We start from the raw sequence: 6,757 nt of genomic DNA on the forward strand, positions 1-6,757 counted from the left end.
TGCTAATAGGAACGTGATAGTTCGTGCTGTAGAGATATGGGATTCTGCATCTGACATTTTGTGAGCCCAAAAAAAAGCTAAATATTTATGAGCACATATTCGTGATTCGGCCTTTGCCAAGTTCTTACTTTTCGATATCGCAACACTCACGGGGAATTATTTATCTCTCCTCAGTCATGTAATCTAACTTACGCGGAGGTCTTTTTGATGTGTTCTATTACAGTGATCCACTTAAAGTAAAGTGTTTACCGCCACCCATTGCAAGTGCGTTGCCAAAAAATCATAATACACACACAATGTATGTTTTGCAGGTAAACAATTTCGGACACATTTTTCAGAACAATGAACGCAAAAAGCAAATCGGTCCGCGTCCAATTTCGATAACGTGTAGCTTTGAAACATTTCACGTGTAAAATGTATGAAAGTCGGAAACTAAAATGTTTTTGTTTGTTTTTGCCAAAAAATTGTACTGCAAATGTCGTTGACAGGATTCTATCAAACATGATAGTGATATATATGCTTATGAAATTGAAAATAATGCCGGTTTGCGTAGTTTTGAAGCTTCGTGCACTATTTAACTTAAATGATGTATGGTCTTGGCCGACAGCAGAATATATGGAGTTAATTAAAATGTCGAGATAAGGCATTTATTGCACTTACCTCTAATCTCTATTTAATAAATCTTTTTTATTTGCTAGATTTGCTTTAAGCGTTCAGTGAATCTTATGTGTGTACTAGGAGTGTTCAATAAATAGTGATGTTCTTAAGATTCTCCTTAGAAAGAAAAATATATACGCTTAGGCCCCCAGATAATAATAAGAAAAAAGCAATTAATTATCTTTTGTTTTAGTTGCGTCGTGTCTTAACTCGTTCTTAAAAATGGTTTAAATTGAAGCTTGTGCGGTTAACTATCTCTGCTTTAAAAAATTGACTACGAAGAGTGTGAGACGTGAGAGCAACATGAGGGATTCATGATATTCTGAGTTCAAACGAGGAAAATCTATCAGAGACAACCCCGCACGGAACGTCTTGCATCATCATTATTATTGTCTGGGTACAACGCCGTATTACTGTGTGTTTTATAGCAGAAGAAATGAAGATTTCTATAGAAAGTAAAATTTTGGGCATGAAAAAAGTATCATCGCCCTTGGCCCTTTTTTGCTGAAGCAGAAACAGACGAGTCTGAGAATTTAAAAAATCTATTTTGGGTTGGAAGTCAATGACCTTATTAAATTCTAAACGCAATTTATTGAACGACGGCAATTAATTTTTCACAAAATAAAAGTGCCGAATTTCTTGACGAATTGCTCCAACGTCAAAGTCATATAGAATTTTTTTTGCATGTGTCCTTTTCTTTTTTTTCTTGCATTTAATCCTACTTTAGTAATTCTCTATGCTGTTTTAACACCTGAAATTGAAAAAAATATTTTTTACAAAACACAATAAAATACGACATTGTATGTTTGAACAAAACTAAATGTTTATTCATCATTCTCAATTCCCCTACGTGTGGGTAATTAACAATAAACCGGCAACCCAAAATTTTACCTGTCATGGCTGAGCTCGAACTAAGACTAAAACACCTTGAGAATTATTTCTATGGAGGCACTTCTTAGGACTTTAGGCATCGGGACGAGGGATTTGGTGTCACGGACTCTAGTCATGTAAATGGGAAGGAATAGGACAGATATATGGCGAGCCAGCCTAGTAGGTACTAATTCAATATTTTCTTGTTATCGACTACAGAAAAAATTAGATGATGTAAAGTGGCAATCCATTTATTCTATTAACTGACTTTACAAAACACTGAAAGTGGAGATTATCAATTCGAAGTGTAATTTCTGAAAAATATGTGTAAGTATATGTGCAAGTTTAGGTTTTGAGCCCTATTAAGGCTGATTACTATCATTATTATCTGAATACAATTTCGTTTTCAGGACATTAAATAGTAAAAACAAATTGATAGAAGTATGGGGTAGCGCTTCAGCAAGTAAACTTAAAAAACTTCAGGTTCTAAATGCATCTCTAGTATAACAAACTATTAACACTTTATATAAGGCATAATCAGTAGATACAAATTCAGCACAGTTTAAATATTTATTATTATATACTTATCTTAAAAACCTAATTTTAATATTAAAATAATAGGATCACTATATCTTCCTATTTAGGCTGCGATGATTGTGATCTGTTTGGTGATTCTGCGGTTGATAATGTATAATATCTACGATAATAACAAATTATTTAAGTTCTACCTATCGCTAGCATTTATGTTAACTTTTTCTCAAGTCAGTGATCGTTCATTAAATATCGATATTGCGAAGAATGTGACTTATCTCAAGCAATACTTCATCGCGTATATTTTAATAAAATATCGCATACTTTACGTCGCACAAGTTATGTTTTAAGAATATTGGAAATTGAAAATGTCGTAGATATTCCTAATACTTTGTCGGAGATAAACTTTTATGGCACTATCTGATAGGAGTAGATAAATCGTCTCATACAATACAGCCGTATGAAGAAAACGACGTTCTTTAATAAAACACCACTTCAGTGTTCTGGTAATTATTAAAAAAACAGTTGCCTAAAGAAAATAGTATTTCGAATGTCTTACATAATTAATTTTTAATCTTCGCCAGATAATAAACACCTACGAGCGGGACCTGACGTTAGATAGGGATTTATGCGGCAATAACCGGACTCGCCTGGAGCCGCTCCAGCCGCCGAATCTATTCGCTGACATAAAAAGAAAATAGCCCACAGGAAATTGTGGATTTTTCACTTCGCAATATACTGCCGTATGCTTCGGCACTTCATTTAATTTAATTCGTAAAGCTTCATCGGATCTCCTTGGCTGAGACAGAAAAAGTACATCAGTTGCAAACATAAACAGGACAAGTTCAAACACCATCTCATTTTTGGCCTTTTCAGGTTCAAGATAGATGCTTTAAAAGAAAGTGTAACTACACTTTCTTGATATTTTAAATTAAATATAATTTAATTTAAAATATCATTCAATCATCTGTCAATCTCCAATGTCTTACTGATCGGCTTGATTCTCTCTCGCTACGCAGAGACATTGCGTCTCTTTGCGTTTTTTACAAAGTTTACTACGGAGAGTGTTCGGAAGAATTGTTTGGGTTGATCCCTCCTGCCTCTTTTCAACACCGTACGAGCCGAACGACCTCTAAATCTCACCAGCATCATCTTGTTGGTTGGAGGTCTTCCACAGTCCGTTTCACAAGGCATTTTCTTTTGCGAACTAGCGAACTGTGGAATCGGCTCCCGGGGGGGTCTTCCCTCAGAGATCGACGACCTCCAAATGTTAAAAAAGCGAGTCTACTCCTCCCTCAAAAGCCGGCAACGCACCCACTAAAAATGAGTGTCTATGGGCTGCGTAGACTGCCCTTTTTGGTCGTCCCGCAAGCTCGTGTGCCCCCCTATTATATAAAAAAAAAACAACATGTTAGTGGTGGTTTTAGTTTTAGGAATAAAGTGAAATTACTTCAATGCGTTTTTTTAATTTATTAAGTTATAAACTTTCTGTAGATAAATAAACCATATTCTATATATAAATCGATAGAAAACAACACACCGGAAACCAAAATAGTTTTCAAAATTAGTATGAAGTCAACACGAGCTCAGATTCTAGGAATTTTAATGCCCTCCAGTTCATTGAAAGCCGTCGACGGGTGAATTTCATTAAATCGCCTGCGTTAGTTCGGTTTGGGAGCAAAAACCGCGCCACGTTGAACGAATTTTACACGTAAAAACTTTTACCGTGTCAAAATTTATATTAAGCTGTCAATGATTTTAATTGAATTACTCAAAGCGTTCACGAGTCCATAGAATACGTTGCGTTTCATTTCGAGAAAGCACCATACGTGTTTTTATAATTGAATTTAAAATCTGGAATTGTTAAAATGGGATCCCAACCCCGACATACTATAGTAGATCTGATCTGCTCTGTCTTTTACCACTTGACATCTGACGAATCTCTATATCCAAAATACTAACTCATTGCTACAAGATGTAGATTTCGTCATACAATTTATTTCAAATATATTATGCGCAATCCCGTTATATTAACATTCAAAATGAAAAAAGCGTCTTTTAAATAAAATATACTAGGAAAATTAAAATATTGTGACACGGCAGAATTGTGACCTATTTCACGAACTTTTTATTACATAATTAATGGTAAAATAAAATCTGTTAACCAAATTAATATTTTCTTCCTGAAAGCTTTATAGATTTCGCCTGTTGTTACACGACAAGTACGTAAATTACAGACAGCCCAGAATCCATCCGATTTATGTGCGCCACAGGAGTGCGGCTGCCACCGGTCGTGTTCAAACTCACATAATTCTACTGCTCTACTATATTCCTGACCGAGAGATCTGCTTCAGGATAGCCTAAGGGCTATATGTTAAAATAATAAAATAAAAGACAGCGGGAAATAGCCCCAAATAATAATTACACATCAACGCATCTGCTTCATATCTTCCTTTTAATGTCCCACTCCCACACACTTAGGATAAAAGAAATTGTGATCGTATTTACAAAAGGTTAGTTCCCATAGATAATGAAAGGTGTACAATTAAAATATATTGTGTAATACATATCTACATACTCATCTATATTCTTTTTTTGTGGTACGAGCAAGTGTTCCCAGAAGTCTAATGATTTTTCTATTAATATTACATATTATATAATGAAATATAAAAATACAGCTGATAAAGAAAATAAATATCAATTACTCTTTTGATTATATACATATTGTTCATAGAAAAAGAGAATTATTACGAAAATAACAGGGAAGAAGCAGAGATCGAGACTGCCAATGACAGTGGTGTCAGGCGCCGCGGAGAGTGTACACAGAGTTGGACAACTTCGATTAACGAGTTTTCAAGTTTTAGTGGAGCTGTAATCGCATAAGAATTTACGTCCTTTCCAAACTTTATTGGCGATTTTAAGATCTTACAATTTATGCCCCCCTTCATTGTGACAGGTTTAGTACCGAAGATATTATTGTTTGACTTGATAAAATCTACACTAATATAGCTTTGATTATTATAATAATATAGTCTAGGTAATAAACCTAAGTAAAGCATGCGAATATAAAAACAAACAAGACGTTATGTTTTTTTCTTGTAACAATGGATACTGGTCATTTCCCGCGACGACATTATGTAATATGTGTTAAAAACACTTCCTTATTTTTATACGCAATTCCTATCCACGAAGTCAATGTATTTTTTTTTAAAGTGAAAACTTCTTTAGTGGCGTTGTACACTTTTTTTGGAATATGTAAAAAAATTTAAACTCGCGTCAGGTCACGTGTCCTCATCGAAAATTCGTTAGACAGATTATGAACCTTCGTGCTATATAATTACGGTTTCAATTCATTGGTCTCTTTCCTCAGATACATTTATGCATGTGGAATTGGACCTTCAGTCAATACTTTAAGGTTTAATTTTGCGGAACGTCTAAAGGTTTATTATTAACGATTTTGTCGATACATAAAAAATGGCAACTTAAAAAATAGTGAATTTTCCCAATTGAATTATTTAATACTAATTTTAATTATTTTGTGTAGGTTTCGTAAGACGGATGGAGAGTAGACAGCTGACGCGGCGTATTTAATCTATCTATATAGATATATATAAAAATGAAACCCGTTTTCCGTTGTCACGACATAACATGAAAACGGCTTGACCGATTTGTCTGATTTTTGTATAATATTCCTTGAAGTACGAGGATGGTTCTTACAGAGAGAAAAATTAAAAAATATTGAGTGAAAAAGTCTAAAAACAACACTTTTCTATATTCCCATACAAAATATTCGTAATATTACTTAAAAGTCAATTTGAACTTTAATACCATATCATAAAGTTCAAATGTTAGTGGAGGGGTTCCGGGAAGGTAAATTTTTATTTTTTGACATAATGTATTTGTTGTCTTATCAACTTTCTTTTTTTTATCTTACTAGCTAGACCGGAGTCCCGAATAAAAAGTATTAAAAAAAAATAAAGAATCGACTGTTATGCGGTACGATGTTCGCCAGGCCAGCTAGTGTAATATAAATTGTTATGTTTGTGTCGTACACAATGCGCAATAAATAAATATTGTATTCTACCACATAAATGATAGTACTTGTATACTGATAATTAAAGCAATTCGTGCAATATTATTACCTAACCATTCCAAAATATCAAAAATGCACAACGTTAATATTCAAGTTTTCACTTCTGCCGGCACTCCCGGAGTGCAACCCGTAGTTTTTTTTGTAATAATATTTGTTTAAATTTTATTTGCCCTCTATTTTCCAAAACTAATTTGTTTGATCAAGGATAGTGAATCATATAGTAGTTATTTTGTGTGTTAAATGTATACATACCTTTAGTGGGATTTCCAAAAACGACATTTTTTATTTCATCAGACGTAGAGTCAGCGAACTCGTTAATGCACAAGGGGATGAAACCTTCTCTAATGCGTTCTAACATTTTCCTGAATGCTGTCAAGTGTCTCCTTCTATCCTCTCTGTCCGTATATCGTAGGTTATTACATCTTGTAAATTTTTCGAATAATTCAATAGAATTGTTAAGGTCATACAATGGTTTTTTTACTCCATCTTTCGCAAAAGAGAATTCAGTTATGGCAGCAATGCAAAATATAAGACGCCACATTTTGACAATCTTCAATTGTTGCAGCTTTAAAATACGTGTATATTATACAAATTCGCTTGTTCTAA

General features: G+C 33.9%; 1 long non-coding RNA gene across 1 annotated transcript; it reads right to left on the reverse strand.

Annotated features, from left to right (window-relative positions):
* Nucleotides 1-1,228: 1,228 nt before the first annotated feature.
* On the reverse strand, nt 1,229-6,757 carry LOC125051378. Its single transcript, XR_007117270.1, has 2 exons — nt 6,404-6,757; nt 1,229-1,408 (listed from the first exon to the last, which is right to left on the reverse strand). It is a non-coding gene; the product is annotated as an uncharacterized LOC125051378 (long non-coding RNA).

This window comes from Pieris napi, chromosome 7 (assembly GCF_905475465.1).
Source record: "Pieris napi chromosome 7, ilPieNapi1.2, whole genome shotgun sequence".
Taxonomy (NCBI): Eukaryota; Metazoa; Arthropoda; class Insecta; order Lepidoptera; family Pieridae; genus Pieris; species Pieris napi.